The sequence below is a fragment of the Adiantum capillus-veneris genome, chromosome 29 (genome assembly GCF_014529385.1).
Source record: "Adiantum capillus-veneris isolate H3 chromosome 29, ASM1452938v2, whole genome shotgun sequence".
Taxonomy (NCBI): Eukaryota; Viridiplantae; Streptophyta; class Polypodiopsida; order Polypodiales; family Pteridaceae; genus Adiantum; species Adiantum capillus-veneris.
In genome coordinates this window covers 76,237,010-76,254,893 of record NC_140959.1, presented here as the reverse complement: position 1 = coordinate 76,254,893, position 17,884 = coordinate 76,237,010, and positions in this window count along the sequence as shown.

Genomic DNA, 17,884 nt, shown 5'->3' with positions numbered 1-17,884 from the left:
GAGTATGCTATTGATCCCGATTTCAAGATGTGATTTCAGCCCTTGCACTAGGGAAGAAAGAGGAACCATTTACTTTACAATATGGTTATCTTCTCTATGGCAATAGACTATGCATTACTAACTCACTATGTGAGCAAGTAATGTATGAATCTCATGCTCCTCCTTATGCGCGCCATCTAGGGATTCAGTCTACCATAAAGGGGATTGAAACATATTTCTATTGGCCAATCCCTAATTCACCATGGGGGAGAATATCCATGGATTTTATCTTTGGATTGCCTAAGTCCATCCATGGGAATACAAAAATATGGACGATAGTAGACAGGTTTAGCAAAAAAGCTCATTTTATACCTGTCAAAAAGACTATCAAAGCCCATCAAATGGCAACCCTCTTCATTTCACAAATCTTCAAGTACCATGGCTTGCCAATTTCCATAGTGTCGGATAGAGATCCTAGAATGACAGGTAATTTCTAGAAGGGTCTCTTTCAGAATTTAGGGACAAGGCTAAACTTCTCTTCGGCCTATCACCCCCAAACGGATGGCCAAAGTGAAATAGCTAACCTAACAATTCTTGATCTACTAAAAGGCTATGTAACGGAACTAGATCAAAGATCCCAATGGGAGAAGTACTTACCCTTAGTGGTGTATGCCTACAATAACATTGTACATACATCCACGGGAAAAGCACCTTTCGAGGTAAATGAGGGAAGATCAAAAAGTCCCCTTCTACTTAAGGTACACGGGAAGATCTTTGTTGCAGATGAGTATAGCCGAGACCTACAAGAATATTTCCAAAAGATTAAGGATGCTATCTCTATCTTACAGCAAAGGCAAAAGACTGCTACTGATAAGCAGAGAAGAGCCCAAGCCTTTAAAGAAAATGATTGGGTCTTACTTAAATTTCCCAAGGCTCGATTAAGGCACACGATGGGCAAGAATCCTACGGGACACCAAAAGTACTATGTTAAGTTAGCAAAAAGGTACTATGGTCCCTTCCAAATTCTTAGGCCAATCAATGAGATGGCCTATCAACTCAAGTGGTCCAGCCATTGGCTCATACACAATGCTTTCCATGTGAGCCTACTAAAGCCATACAAAGGAGAGCCACCTCAAGAATCAACTATTAAAGACCCACTGGAGATCGAGGACCAAGAAGAGGTGCTGCAGCCCGAGTCCATTCTCCGACATGAAGACAAGGTATTAAGAGGCGGTAAGACTATCTGATGATATTTTATTAAGTTTAAGAATTATCCTTTTGAAGATGCTAGATGGATGCAATGCATACAACTAAAGAATAACCTAAACCTTGTCAATGCTTACAATGCTTCCCTAGAGTAAGCAAAGGTACAAATGTTAAAATTGAACAATTATTTTGTCTTATAAGACTCTCTTTTTCTTTATTGTGCACAAAAATGAAGTAGTGTGCATGCTTAGATCAAGTTTGTGGAGACGACGTCTCCCAAACACCAAGTAGAGCTTGTCACTCTACTATGGAAGATTGATATGACTAATGTGCAGACATGCTTGCGGCAGATTAGGCTCTCAAGCACCAGATGGAGTAGTCATCCATTCTGGAACGATGTCATAAGATAACATAGGGATCCTCTACCCGCTAGAAAAAGGACTAATGAATATGCTTTATCTTCTCTACCCCATAGTCGAGGACGACTATGATTTCAAGAGAGAGGTAATGTCATAATAACTTATATCTAATTCTCCTAAATGATTTTCTCATGTTAAATTGATAATTTAATATGGGGAAGTGCCATGGGAGAAAAAGATAGAATATTGGTTAAGTTGGCAGACCGGCCACAGTAGGGATCCAAAGGAGGGAAAATAGGATCCAAAGGAGGGGCCATCTGCAAAAGAGCAATGTGAATTAATAGGCTTTAAAGACCCTAACGTTCAACCCATTAAGACTTCCAAAATGCTAAGGTTCCAAAATTCAAAGGTTGTGTCCAAAGGTCATCACTAGGGAAATTGGATGCTTTGTGTGTGTACCAAAAAAGTTCACATTAATCCTACAAAGGAGGGGCCGAGCTTTGGAAGTAGGGGATGAGCGACACACACACACACACATAATCTCCTTTGCACAAAGGGAAAGAGGGACACATGTCAACTCCCTAGCCCAGATGCCCACACGGTGTACTCAAATCCTATTGGATGTCCATGGAGGTGGACCAATCAGAATTAGGCTAGAGTGAATCTAGTTTAATTAATTTAAAAACACTTAATAAAATAACCAATAAGAATTAAGCTCTCTAGAATACTATTGGACAGTCTCTTAAGGGGTCCAATGAGCATTTAGTAGCCCAATGGCTTGCCTGATTCCTATTGGCCAGGAGACAAAGGGGTCCAATGAGAGTTTAGTTGCATTAATTAGTTACCTAAAGCTCTCACAAAAGGGGAAAGGGGGACACATGTTAGAAGGCAATAACTTATGCTACTAACTTTCATTGGCTAAGCTGGGAGAGGTCCAATGAGGTGCTAGAAAGAGCAAACAGCAAGAGGGGTTGACCAAGAGAGAGAGCGAGGGGGGTGAATTTTACAAGGCATTATTGCATACACACTCACACTAACTCTTGTGTGAATCAAGAAGACTCTCTCTCTCCTTCTCAAGCTTTAATGGAAAGCTTATCACCTACTCCAAGATTGTGAGAATGGAGGCCTACACTACAAGAGGTTGTGTGCTCTTGTGACGCTCTTAGAGACGAAAATACACTGGGTTTTTATAACCCCCGGCGTCGCTAAAATCGTCGCTACGAGAGCGTCGCTATAGGCGTCGCTTATATGCGTCGCTATATAGAGACGCTCATAGCGACGTTCATAGCGACGCATATAGCGACGGTTATAGCGACGTTTACACAGAAGTCTATAGCGACGCTTATAGCGACGCTCCAGAGCCATAAATAGCGACGGTTATAGCGACGCCCGAGAGAATTTTTTTTTGGTGACAGGGCATTGAATGCCCTGCCACCCATCAACCATATTGTACTTGATTCACTTTTTAAAAAAAGTGCAAGGGTAGATAATAGACCCAAAATAGTCACCCACAAGACGCATTGTTTGCAAAATTGACAAGCGTAAAATTGACAATTGTACACATCATAGGCAAAATGAATTGATTGGCAAATGTAATAATGACAATTGTACAACATCATAGACATAAAGAATTGATTGGCAAAATGAACTGCGGTGACAAATGTAAGAATATACATGGTTCAAAAAGACATATAAAATCCGTCTCATGATACATAAGCTATGAGAAACCCTAAACTAATGCTATCTAGCTACGGCTAAACTGACGTCGTCTAGTCAGACGTCTCATCGCGTCCAAGCGGCATATCTGTCGGATTCTGCAAAAAAAGACAATAAGACAGCTTTCAGTAAGTATAAACATATAATGACATTTATAAAACAATACAAAAAATAGAAAAGAGTAAACCCTAATACTAACCATGCCGCCGCGAGAACTGAGAATGTCCATCAGGGCGTTTAAGCCCTTCTTGCCTACGTACTCGCGCTCGTACGGTGTGGAATCACGTCCTGTCATCGACCACTGTCAAAACATACAAAGATTTCATTATGTTAGAATTAAAAAACTCATAAACCCAAAACTATCGAACATAAAGAGCAATGCGAAAACACTTACAAAATCGGCCTCAAATGATGCCCATCCACCACTCCCCAAGCGGTGCGAGCTCCCTGCCTCTCCTCGCCCTCTGGCTGCATCCTTTTGTTGCTTCCACTTGTCGGGATTCTCGCGCGCTGCTTTCTTCGCATTCTTCCAATCTTCTTTGGCCAACCAATCTGGCCTGTTCCACCCATGCTTGATTGCTTTTTGCACTTTGGAACGCTTGTGTTTGCAGTATTCGCGCATTCGAATCTTCATCAGGTCTTCATTGAAGCGCTGATCCCGTGTTGGAACGGGAAACTCATCATGAAGTATGCTGATGACTCTGTTTTTTAAATCACTTGGTACTTCACTCCATTTGTTTAGTATGTAGTGTCTAAACAGCTGAGAGCAAAGACCACGCATGCGCGAGATCACCTTCTTGCCGTCATCATCCATGATGATGCCGCCGCTGAAGTCGACAGAGTAAGGCAAGCCCTCTGGCCGGTGACGCGTGAACCTAGGTGTCCCGGCAGGGGTCTCTAGCTGCGTGTCGATGGGGGTACGGACGTCAGGTGTCTCCACCGGCGTCTGGGCCCCGAAGCGAGGAGTGTCGAGTGGGGTGGCTCCTGGCGGAGTAGGTAGAGGTGTGTAGTTGCTAGGAATAGTCAGCCGCGCAAAACCTGGCGTAGATGGCGATGTTGTGGCTGGTGTGGGGGCGGGCAAAGAAGGGGAGGGTAAAGAGCCTCGTCGAACACGAGGCGGTGTGGAGGCATCGGCGGCGAAATCCCCACAACAACCGCCACCGCCACCACTAGAGCATCGGTGTCTAGACGAGTGTGAAGATCGTCTCGTCGACGCCGAAGCTTCGTAGCACGCCGAATGCTCCGAAAGAGAGGGAGATGCGGATGGAGTAGGAACGCGCGATGATGCGCCAGAGCGATGATGCTCCACGTACCACTGTCTCTGATGTGGTGACAAAGAAGAAAGAAACTCCTCATCATCCATACCTGCATTAAACACACGAATATTTAAACTTAATATTGAATGAATAGAGTAGACAATGACGCAAAGACCATTAAATACAATGACGTAATGACGCATATAAATACAATGACGCAATGAATTGAGTGATAGAAGAGGCAAGTCGAAAACTCAGAATTTTCAATCAAAAGATGTGAGCGCGAGTAGAAAAGAGCGTTATACACCATGGAAGGTACTTAGAGAGCCAGAGCTTTTACAACACAGAGCAAAATTGTTCAAATACAATATTTGTGGCTTTAAGAGATCTCTCTCTCATCCTCGCATAACTCAGCATAACTTCCTATATCTATATAGAGCTCTCCGTTTAAACACATATCCTCTGTTTCATTTTGTAGCTCCTCTGCATGCACCCCATATAGAGTAGTAGCATCTTGATGCTCGTCTGGCACCACTGCAGCGCCTTCTGATTGAGCATCTTCTCTGATCTCCTCCATTGATGCCGTTGTGATTGGCACATGGTATCCTTCATACGTCCTTGCACTACGAGGGGCTACCTCTATGACGTACCACCAGTTTGATGTAGACTTTGTAGGATGAAATATTACCTGCCAGAGCCACATAATTTACATGAGAGCTTTCAAGCACATAACTTGTAAAAGAGGGATGTTAACTATTTACATACTTACTTGTTCACAATGCTCGGGTAGTACGAAAGTGTCTCTTAGGTCAGTCCATTTCTTATTAGAATCCACCTCAAGAAAACCAGACTCTCCTCTACGCACATTAGCGTTGCGACCCTCCATGATTATTTTGAACCATTGCACGTCGAACAAGTCGACAAAAAATCCTCTGTAATCGATCCTCAAAATCTCTTGTAGCGTGCCGAAGTAAGTGAGTTCCACCACCACAGGATCTACATCAGAGGAACGTCGTCGACTAGACTGTTCAAATTTTGCCATGATTCCACAATCTTGAGTAAAACGCTTTTTGTCGATCCTTTCCACCCTAAAATATCGACCTTTACACCATGGTGCTGTGTATGACTTATACTACAACGAACAAAGATTATGAGTGGCCGTTCAAACGTTTAGAAATAAAGTCACTAGCTAGTCGTACATTGCAAACTTACCTTGGTCGCGCAACCCCGAGAGTACTCCCACTCTTCCTCAGTCACTTTGTCACCGCATTGTTGTGCGCTTTTCAATTGGTTGTGCAACCATCTTAAGCTCATGAATGTTGGTAGGCTCTCCAGAACCGTCGGATAGTGCATCGGTGGTCGTCTTCCCCATCTCCACTCGATTCGTGCCCTTTGTCGCTCTTGCTTTGCATCCTCATATTGTGAAATCCACTTTTGCATCACTGGATTGTGAAGCATGCAAAATCGGTTGATTTTAGCCTCTAGATCTTCCGTCATCTTCTTCTCAACACCGAGATTGCACATGACAATCCCAGATATGCGCTCATCATCTATGGTTCTCCATAGCGTGTCCCGGGCTTTATCAAATCCGTCTAGCCACTCTCCAATGTACACTAGGGACTCTGATACCAACCAACCTTCTGCCATGCTACCCTCCGGATGTGCCTTTTGACACACATATCCCTTAAGCGTTTTCATGAAACGTTCTAAGAAGAACATCCATCTGGAATGAACTGTGCCAGCTATTTCCACCTCATCAACTATGTGAACAAGAAGATGCACCTGAATGGTTAGCATGGTAGTAGGAAAATGTTTCTCAAACATGCACACAAGCTCCGCAGCATTTAGTTTGGCGAATGGTATGGAGTCTACGTTGATCTCCTTTTGTGAGATCCATTGCACCAGCTTTGCAAGTTTGTAGATTGTGTTACGGATGTCGAGAGACAAACATCCCTCAATGGCAACCGGTAAAATAAACTGTAAAGTATGTGTAGCAATGATATTAAAGTCCACATTTTATGCAATGATATTAAAGTCCACTATGAACGTACCTGACACATTTTATGCCAATAGATCAACTATGGGAAAAAACAAGATTTACAGTGTCTGAGTGAGGAGTGTCAATAGATCACCTGAGCATTCTGTTAGCCTGGGATAGTCATGCATGGTCCACATTAGAATGCCTCTGATCAAATCATTCTGTCGTCTTGTGTGTCGGCTCATATCCACCACCTCTATGCCAATCCACAATTGTTGTAGCTCTTCCAATAGTGGACGAAGATACACATCCATATTCTCCACTTTATATCGCCCTGGCACAATCAAGCTTAGCCATAGGTGCCCCTTCTTCGTAGTCAACCACGGGGGAATGTTGTAGTTGACGATGACAACGGTCCATACACTGTAAGATGTTGATCTTTGACCAAATGGATTTACGCCATCCATAGCCAGGCCTAAGCGCAAATTTCGAGCTTCCCTGGCAAAATCCGACCATGTTCCATCTATATGTTTCCAGGCTGCGCAATCTGCAGGAATTCGTAGCACACCATCCGAAGATTTATTCTCCTCATCCCATGATGCTAGGGCGGCCATGGACTTACATTCGAAGAAATGCTTGATGCGAGGAAGCAGAGGAAAATGTCGCAAAACCTTTTATGGAATTTTTGTCCCGTGGAGATCTACTCGATATCTTTCAGAATCACATTTCGGACACTTCTCCATGTCTATGTATACCCCTCTGAAAAGAATGCATTCATTAGGACAAGCGTGGATAGAGTTGTAATCCATCCCCAAGTTTCGCAAAATCTTTCTTGCTTCATCTCGGGAATCTGGCATCACATTGTCAGCTGGTAGTATGTGCTCTTTAAGCAATCTACACAACATAAAAATACGATACAGTCGTGTAAAAATCTATCAGATCATTATACATTTAGAGTTTTATTAAAGTAAACTAATTGTAATAGATCACCTGAAAAGCGCTGTGACGCTAGTGTCACTCCATCCAAACTTTGCCTGCATGTTGAGAAGAACCAGGAGTGCTTTCAATCTAGACATACGTGCTCCATTATACAATGGCGTATCGGCTTCACTTTTCATATCATCATAGATAAGCCTTTCTGAATCCATGATCGTCTCGATCATTTCATCAATCAAACATTGCCTCGTTGGGAATGTGCTCTGCATGATCATCCACCGAGCGGTCAGAGGCTACATCTTGTGGCCTCACATATGCTGCTTGACCAAAGCGCCTGCGAACACGTCTATTGGGTCGCAAGATTGCTGCTTGTTGGCCAGCGTCAGAGTCCGACGAGTTATAATTGGCAACAACTCGATCTATAATAGATGGATCGAACTCGCCAAATTCGCGAACGTGCTGCAAAGAAACACGTCTTGTCCGTCGCACAGCATGCTTGCATTGATTACAAGGACATAAGACCCTCGTTGAGAGATAGGTGTTTCGGTTGGACGGTCCCACATCCTCGTCACTACTCATAATGAGGATAAAAATCTTATAACCTGGACAACAAATTTAATATTCTATTGGCATTCTTCGTCTTATCTCTCTCTCTCTCTCTCTCTCTCTCTCTCTCTCTCTCTCTCTCTCTCTCTCTCTCTCTCTCTCTCTCTACCTCACATTCTCTAGTCATGTCCAATCCCCGCACACCTCGGTCTAGAGGTGCACGGAGATTAGAACCACCGGGTTATAATCTCGTCTTTATTGGTCAATACCTATATTTGTGGGTACAAGAAATCTACAGACCCACGTCTACATGATACTGCATGTAGTGGACAAAACCCCTTTGCCTCTTCTCTAGCTGTAGCACTTCACAGCATCTTAACATCTTTCCACAGTAGATCTTTTCACCGTTCGTCTAACTCAAAACCCTAAACCGTAAGTAATTCTTGCGTGGACTCGATCTAACGTAAATAAGCGTAAATCTAAATAAACATAAATCTAACTAAAAATAAACCTAAATCTAATTTAACGTAAGTCTACATCTAACCTAATCTTTAACGTCTTTTGGGATAGTTTCCTACGACGTTAAAACTCTCTTCTTCTTGTGTGTGTGTGGGTAAACCTAAATAAACCTAATTCTAATCTAATATAACATAAATCTAAATCTAACGTAAATTATGTTATATTAAAAACAAAGAACTAAACTAACAGGGATTATAAGAACCTTAAAACTGATTTAACACATAATTTTTCACATAACTCGGCAAGAGTTGGCATTCTCATCACTAAAGATGTGAGAGTTAACTTCCGGCAGTGACGCTGCCTCATCTCCATCCACATCTGACGACAGCAATTGGCCCTTTGGACCGTTCTTGCTCTTGTTACTAACTTTGAAGTTGCTGTTGAATGACTAGAGGTTGTCTAGATGGTCATTGTCGGGGATGTAGTGACTCTTGCCGCCCTAAAGATCCACCTTCTTCCCTATCTTCTGAAGACATTTCACCAGTACTTTTGGATCGACGGAGCCCACCATGAGTGAAGGCAGCAATACCCTATATTTCATTGAGGGCTTTCTTCACCCGCTTCATGCAGGCATCGCAGTCAATGGAGACCTAAATCTAATCTAATATAACGTAAATCTAAATCTAGCGTAAATAAACGTAAATCTAACTAAAAATAAACCTAAATCTAATCTAATTTAACTTAAATAAGCCTAAATCTAATTTAACGTAAGTCTACATCTAACCTAATCTTTAACGTCTTTTAGGATAGTTTCCTACAACGTTATAACTCTCTTCTTCTTGTGTGTGTGCGCGTGTGTGGATGTGTGTGCCAATAAAAAGAGATAAATGATATAACCTTTCTATCACCCATGCCAAGTATGATAGATTGGTTATGCCATTTCCCTCTTGAATAATAGGTCTTGAGTTCAACTCCTCGTCGGTTAGATCTTTAGGTCTTTTAATTTTAATTAGTTTCCTACGACGTTAAATTAGTTTCTCTCTCTTTCTCTCTCAATGTGTGTGCATTTTTTTGTTTATGCATATTTTCTCTCTCTTTTCCTCTCTCAATGTGTGCGTTTTTTGTTTATGCATGTTCTCTCTCTCTTTTCCTCTCTCAATGTGTGCGTTTTTTGTTTATGCATGCTCTCTCTCTCTCTCTTTTCCTCTCTCAATGTGTGTGTGCATTCTTTGTTTATGTTTGTGTGTGTGCGTTTTTGTTTATGTTTGTACTCTTTCTCTCTCTCTCTCTCTCTCTCTCTCTCTCTCTCTCTCAAAAACACTATGTGTGTGTGTGTGTGTGTGTGTGTGAGAGAGAGAGAGAGAGAGAGAGAGAGAGGGAGAGAGAAAGAGGGGAAGGGAACATGAGAGTGAGGAGAGGGAAGGAGCATACCAAAACTCACTTGATGGTAAAATGTCTCTCTTGATGGGAAAAACCATAATACAAAGCCTTTTGGAGGGGGGGGGGGGGGGCGGCTCCATGTAAGTTTGGTCCTCAATTGTTGTCAATAGCTTAATTTCTCTCTCTTTTGAAATATTGTTCATGCTATCTAACTAGGTGTTATACTTTTTGTTGCTCTCTCCACCCAAGCACTCTTTTTATTCTCATTAGGAATCTATTCTAATGAAATGCTCACTATGTTCATGCTATTTTCTGCTGCACACAAGTTACTATGCCATTAAATGTTTTCAAAGGTTGTAGTCAAATTTTTTTGACATCTTGCTATGCCCAATATTGGCTGCAACAAGAAGAGGCTAATCCTTCATGAGGTAATGATGCCAAGAAGAACTAGATTTGGGGATGTCATTGTAGACATCCTCAAGAATCTCCACCTACTCCAAGCTGTGGCTACATACTTGCATAGTCCAAGTTGAAATTTCTTGTTGACCCACTCGAACACCACAAATCCCATTTTGTAGCCTACTCCACAAAGCATGCCAAGCTTGTGTAGCTACCATCACAAGGTCGACCATGGTGGTGTTGTGAAAACAAGAGATATAAGGAAGGTGAGGGGGAAACATAACTCCAAACTTTGTAAGAGATCTTGTTGCCAGCTTCCACTGCATGGCTTTCTCTATGTACACACAACTTAGATTACCAACATTTTGACCCATAGTGTGACTAGTGGAACTATAAGAGGCTGTATAGCCCATCTTGAACTACATCTATACTTGGCCATATTTCTTCAAATTGCTATAAATTCCTCTCTTTCTTCATTTATATCCTCTCGACCTACGAGTAGTGAATGTCCTCTTGCTACGGAGCCGTTAACATCCTTTGGTTGTGGGACAGTTGATGGCAAGCCTCACCACTAGTTGATATGGGTCCCTCAAGAGGGATTTATGGCTGATCATCGACGAGTGAACTAGGGGTAAACTAACATCACGGCAAAAAATGTGCAATTCACCCCTAGCTCACCATCCACTCCCCCTAAGGGGTTCAACTTACCCATGACCATGCACGGTGGGGGGCTTACCATCATAGTATCACGCACATCATGCCATGAGACGTGTGTTTTACCTACATAATCCTAGTTCACTTCCTTCCCTACTTCACCCTTAGTTTACACTTCCTAGTTTACCCATATTTCACCCCTAATTCACCCTCAAAAGATTTGATGACCCAGATTTTTCATGTCATGTATGAGTGATGGTAGCCATAGACATAGGAAATTTTGGAGGTCATTTGCAAGGCCTTCTCCAATAACTATATTTTTTGGACCTCTCTCTAAAAAATATGTGGGGTAAAAGAAAAGGTGTCCTCTTACAACCATTCAAAAAGTGTATTTACAAGTACATTCTTTCACAGTGCCATAACGTCTGTGATGATTGAGGAATGCCTCTTTTTACTTACATTGAATGCACCTTGTTTTCTTGGAGGGAGATTCAAGGACTCATCTTTCTTCTCTTTGCAGCATCTACACAATGTCTTTCTCTCAGTTTTCTTACCTTGAGAACTAAAGGCTTTTTCATCCACACCCACAAACCTCCTCGCTAAACATCCTAGATATCATCTACATATTGACTTGGATCCTCAAATGAGTCATTATGCAAGCGAAGCAAAACTAACACACAAGTGACACTTGTAGAGAAAGAAAGACTTGGAGTAGAAGGAGCAAAACATGTAGACATTTGGACACATGGTTCGCTCTATCCTTTGAATCATATGACTAATGCCTCTCTTGCATTTGAAAATCCTACTAGTTTATTGAACTTTTTTGGTGATGGTGGAGAGAATGGCTTGCTTAGATATTGCAAAGCTATAATTGACAAAGCTAAAATTCATAAATGCATAGTTCATGCTCAAGAAAATGACCTTTTATGACTTTCTCATTTACATTGTAATGAACCAGAAACCATATTGTAGCACACACGAAAATTACAAGTCCTGTGAGACAAGGTACGAACCTTATGAGAGAAAGATACGAGCTTGAGTGCTTGTGTGCGAAAGAAGAAACTACAAAATCTTAGAATCTTGAAGGTTAGATCTAGTGGTCGTAAGCTAAGAATCCAAGCATTGAGGTGAGAATTCTAAACATTCTAAACTATTTTAACTAAAGTAAGTAGTTTCCTATGTGTATATTTCTTCCACTGCAGACATGCTATCTTTCTATCCCAAAGCCAATGTAGAAAAGCATTTGAAGCCCTTGATAAATAGTAGTCTTACAAAGGATATAATTCATGATAAAAAGTTTAAGGTTTTATAGCAGGATATGGTGGACCGGTATTTCATTTTTTTTCTCAAATTTTCACATACAGAATGCAATTGTAAAGTGGAGTTGGAAAAAAATTTACAAATAAAATTTTAATTTTCAACTAGGAAATTTACACTACAAACCACGTTATGTGAGTACTAAGTTTCGCGTGCACGCCCTAACTCCTTCAGATGCATGATGCTCGGGCTTGTTCAAAGAGAGAGAGAGAGAGAGAGAGAGAGAGAGAGAGAGAGAGAGAGAGAGAGAGAGAGAGAGAGAGAGAGAGAGAGACCTTTGGCCTCACTTGTGCAATTCTCCTTGTCCTTTGCTTCCTTTATGTCCTCCATTCCACAAACAAGTTCCATGGGTGGGATTTTGAGTAGGTGCATGCAAGGATTTCATAATAATCAATATCTAATTCTCCTAAATGATTTTCTCATATTAAACTGATCATTTAATGTGGGGAAGTGCCAGGGGAGAAAAAGCTAGAATATTGGTTAAGCTAATAGACCGGCCACAGTAGGGATCCAAAGGAGGGAAAATAGGGATCCAAAGGGGAGGTCATCTGCAAAAGATCCATGTGCAGCAATGGGCTAAAAAGGCCCTAAGGTTCAGCCCATTAAGACTTCCAAAATTCAAAGGTTGTGTCCAAAGGTCAACCCTAGGGGAAATTGGATGCTTTGTGTGTAACTAAAAAGTCTTTGCATATCCCTACATGGGAGGGGGCGAGCCCTTCTTCTAGGGGATGAGAGAGAAAGTCACACACACACACACACATAGGCTCTCTTTACACAAAGGGAATTAGGGACACATGTCAGCTCCCTAGCCCAGATGCCCACAAGGTGTGCCCAATTCCTATTGGATGGCCTTGGAGGTGGACCAATGAGAATTAGGCTAGAGTAAATCTAGTTTAATTAATTTAAAAACACTTAATAAAAGAACCAATGAGAATTAAGTCTCCTAAAAGACTATTGGACAGTCTCCCAAGGGGTCCAATGAGCATTCAGGAGCCCAATGGCTTGCCTGATTCCTATTGGCCAGGAGGCAAAGGGGTCCAATGAGAGTTTAGTTTAATTATTAAATTACCTAAAGCTCTCACAAAAGGGGAAAGGGGGACACATGTCAGAAGGCTATCACTTATGTTGCTTAATAGTCATTGGCTTGACTTGGGGAGGTCCAATGGGGAGCCTGCAAGAGCAATTAGCAAGAGGGCTTGCCCAAGAGAGAGAGGGGGCTGATTTTTTGCAAGGCATTATCACACACACACTCACACAATCTCATGTGTGAAGAAAGAGAAGACTATCTCTTCCCAAGCTTTAATGGAGAGCTCATCACCTACTCCAAGCTTGTGAGATAGAAGCCTACATCGACACACTCTTGGCTTGTGGATGCAAATCCAACCAAGAGCCAAGCTTCAATGCATGCTCATCTCCTCTATCAAGCTAATTACTAAGCTAATTACTAAGCTAAATCTATGCTAATATGAGTGATTATGTGAGGAGATGTACATCTTTCTCGTAAGATACTCCTTCTTCCTCTCAATCTACTCTCATACCCTGCTAGCTCTCACCATCTTCGAAGGTGTGTGAGGTCTTGGGTCTAAGAACGAGGATAATTAAAGTTGTGTTTGCTTAGTGTTTTTCTTAGTGCATGAAGCTTTCATCTTCATTGCACTAGCTAGTCTTGAAGGAACACAAAGAATTGTATTGTACAATGTCTCTCTTGATGGGAGAAACCATAATACAAAGCCTTTTGGAGGGGGGACCGGCTCCATGCAAATCCGGTCCTCAACTGTTGTCAATGGCTTAATTTCTCTCTCTTTTGAAAGTATTGTTGATGCTATCTAACTAGGTGTTATGCTTTTTGTTGCTCTCTCCACCCAAGCACTCTTGTAATTCTCATTAGGAATCTATTCTAATGAAATGCCCACTATGTTCATGCTAATTTCCGCTACACACAAGTTTTTAGGCCATTAAATGTTACATTGGTATCAGAGCACAAGGTTTCTCTTTTCTCGCTCAAGAAGGGAGGTCCTCAAGCTAGCTATAAATGGTTGGTATTATTAATTGCCTATGAGTAAGTAGAATAGGGATTTTTCAGCCTTGCAATGCGCTTGCCTTTGTGCAGTTAACGGGGCATCACCGTCGAGAGCTATGGTCTTAATAGTGGAGTCCTATGGGGCTTGCCTACGGCTTAACCACTATTGAGCTATTAGAAGCTTGACAGGAGCCGGTGCAGTTTTGGTGTCGAAAGACCCTCTCTTCTATTCCTTGCAATTAATGGTATTCGAGCCGCGGGTACAATAGCTTAAGTGCTTTTTCTAAAGGGGTAAAGAGGAGTAGCAACTAGGGCTTGAAGTGCCAAAGTACACCTAAAAAGTTTACACCTAAAAGTTGTTAGAATGGCTGACAATAGTAAAGAGAGTGAAATTAATGTTGGTAACTTTGATTTTGCTCATGAGCAAGCTACTAATGATGCTTCAATGCTTGTTAACTATCTTGTTTCTAGGCTTCAACAAGCCATGGGCAATCCATCTCTCCAAGTGAAGTGAAACGACAGCTCCGTGCTCACGGGATTCTCCAAGCTCATCACCATGACAAGAGAACACCTAGGAAGCCTCCTTGTGAGACTCCCAAAAGAGGTCTCTCTCCGATTCATGAAGAAGAAGAGAATCCATACGAAGGGCTCAAGAATTTACTTCTTGATGATGCATCTCCTTCCCAAAGGATAACTCAAGAGCCTCCACCGAAGGAACGAGAAAGAAGTGAGTCTCTCCCCCTCGCTCTCGCGGCACTGTGTGGTCGCCATAGTCGACTGCATCGACCCTTTTTCACACTCAAAACGCCCTAAGGCCTGACACCCGAGCTTAAGAAGTATGTCAAGACCCAAGACCCTCAGACACTTGAGGAGGCCATAATGAAAGCACATATTCATGATGATCCTGATGAGAAGAAAACACATAATAGTCACGTGCCTGCTAGCATACATGGTAATACACGCACTCAGTATGGGCACAACAAAAGAAAATTTCTAGTTGCTAATTCAGATGCATCTAAAAAACCCAAGGGGTCCAGGGGTCCTCTCTCTCCTGAGGATTTTGATAAAGCCAAGAAAGAAAAGTTATGTTTTCAATGTTTAGGAAGAGGTCATGGCAAAAAGGATTGTCCCAAGGGGAAATCTGCTGCTCAGGCAAAGGAGAAAGCAGTGCACACAGTGCAACTACTGCCTCTTGAGTCTTCCTCAAAATTCTCCACAATGGAAGTAACACACACTGAGGTGGTGCATGAATGTTGTCTCACAGCTTCCATGTGGCAACAAACCTTTGGACCACATGAGTTAGTACGTATGCACGGATATTTGTAAGGACACAAGGTGTGCATCTTGGTAGATGATGGTGCTACTCACAATTTCATCAATTACGGATTGGTGAAAAAGCTCAAACTGCCTCAAAATCCGAGTACCCACCACTACAAGGTAGCAATGATGAATGGACATGATACTGAAATATGGGACACTCAATGCCGAGTTGTTCCATTGGAAGTACAAGGATACTCTACTTGTTTGGATTTTCAGGTTATGAACATGGAAAGGGCTGATGTGGTTCTTGGTAGGGAGTGGTTGCATAGCCTAGGACCATCACTGAAGCATAGCTATGAGCACAACAGCTTGATGTTTGAATCCCATGGCGCACATGTTTTGTTGTTAGGAGAAAAAGATATACCGTCATCACCACTGATTTGTACCGTTGAGCTTATGCAGCTTGTTTCTGATAATGAAATAGATCAGGTTTTCTTGTGTTACTCACTGTCTCATTTTCTTTCTAACATTGAGTCTGTTGAACATTCCTCAACGCCGCATGCTTCTCTCTCCTCTATTCCACCAATTGCTAATTCTAAACAAGTAACCATTGCTAGTCAATTACAAAAATTATTAAAGGAATTTCAAGATGTATTTCCTAATGATTTTCCATCGGGATTACCGCCGACACGATCAGTACAACATAGCATTGATGTGGCTGCAGGGCTGTAAACCTGTTAGTAAACCACCTTACCGTATGAGTTATTCAGAGGCTGCTGAGGTGGAATGTCAGCTTTCTGACTACCTTAGCAGAGGGTTTATACAACCCAGTTGTTCACCATGGGCTTTGCTTATCCTTTTAGTGAAACAAAAGGATAGCAGTATGCGCATGTGCGTAGACTACTGGGGCTTAAATGCGGTTACAGTTAAGAACAAATACCCATTGCCAAGAGTAGATGAGTTATTTGATAAGCTAACTCATGCTTGCATATTTACAAAAATCGACTTGCATTCAGGATATCACCAAGTCCGTATTCGGCTTGCCGATATACCTAAGACTGCATTCCGAACACGGTTTGGACACTACGAGTTTTTGGTAATGCCCTTTGGGTTAACCAATGTGCCCGCAACATTCATGACACTTATAGATAGTGTCTTGAAGCCATATTTGGGCAAACTTGTCATTGTTTTCCTCAATGACATCCTAGTCTATAGTGCTTCCGAAGAAGAACACTTACAATAACTCAGGCAGGTGTTTGAGTTGTTACGTACAAACAAGTTATATGCCAAGGAATCTAAATGTGATTTTCTAAAAGATGAAATTCATTATTTAGGGCATGTTATTTCAGCTCGCGGCCTATACATGGATCAATCCAACGTGGATACCATCAGGAAATGGCCTCCTCCTAAAAATCTGGAAGAATTACAAATATTTTTAGGATTTGCAGGTTTTTACTGAAGGTTCGTTAAAAACTATGCTCAAATTGATGTTCCTATGACGGATTAACTAAAAGGCAAAGGAAAAGCTTTTCAGTGGGGATCTGCTCAACAACACAGTTTCGATACGCTCAAGGATGCATTAGCTACAGCTCCTATACTGTCTATTGTAGATCCTTTGAAACCATTCATTTTGAAAACGGATGCCAGTAATCGTGCTATTGGAGCAGTCCTGTTTATAAGACGGACGGCCGATTGCATTTGAAAGTAAGAAGCTTCATGCAGCTCAGTAGAACTATTCTGCTTACGAACGCGAACTCTATGCAATTGTCTGCCTTAAAAACATGGCGGCATTATCTGTATGGTGCTCAGTTCGAGATTGTGTTTGACCATGAAAGTATCAAATGGTTTACACAAAAAACAGATTTAAAGGGTCAAAAAGCCAAGTGGGCCGAGATCCTTCAGGAATATGACGCCAAGCTAAGGTATCGCAAAGGCCGATACAATGTAGTGGCAGACGCTCTAAGTCGAATGCCAGAGATCAATTCGATCTTGTTCACAGAACGTCGTAGTGAATTTTTAGATTCTCTCAAGGGCAAATATGAGCATGATGAAGCATATTCCAAAGTGTGGAGCCATGTTCAAAAGAGGGATCCTTCTCACTCCAATGACGGTAGTGTACAATTAACCTCCACACCTAGTTCTCCTTTATCAAGTGATGAACTACAGCGATTGAAGCATTTTACCATCGACAATGGGTACCTACTTCACAAAGGGAGAGTTTGTGTACCGATGGATACAGACATTCGGCGCCAAATTCTTTATGAATGTCATGATAGTCCAAGTGCACGGCACCCCGGGATTAGAAAAACTTATGCTCTCGTACGACGACAGTTTTACTAGCCAGGTCTACATGGATTTGTTCAAGCTTATGTCTTGCACTTCCAAAAATGTCAAGTTAACAAGGTAGAGCGCCTGAAAG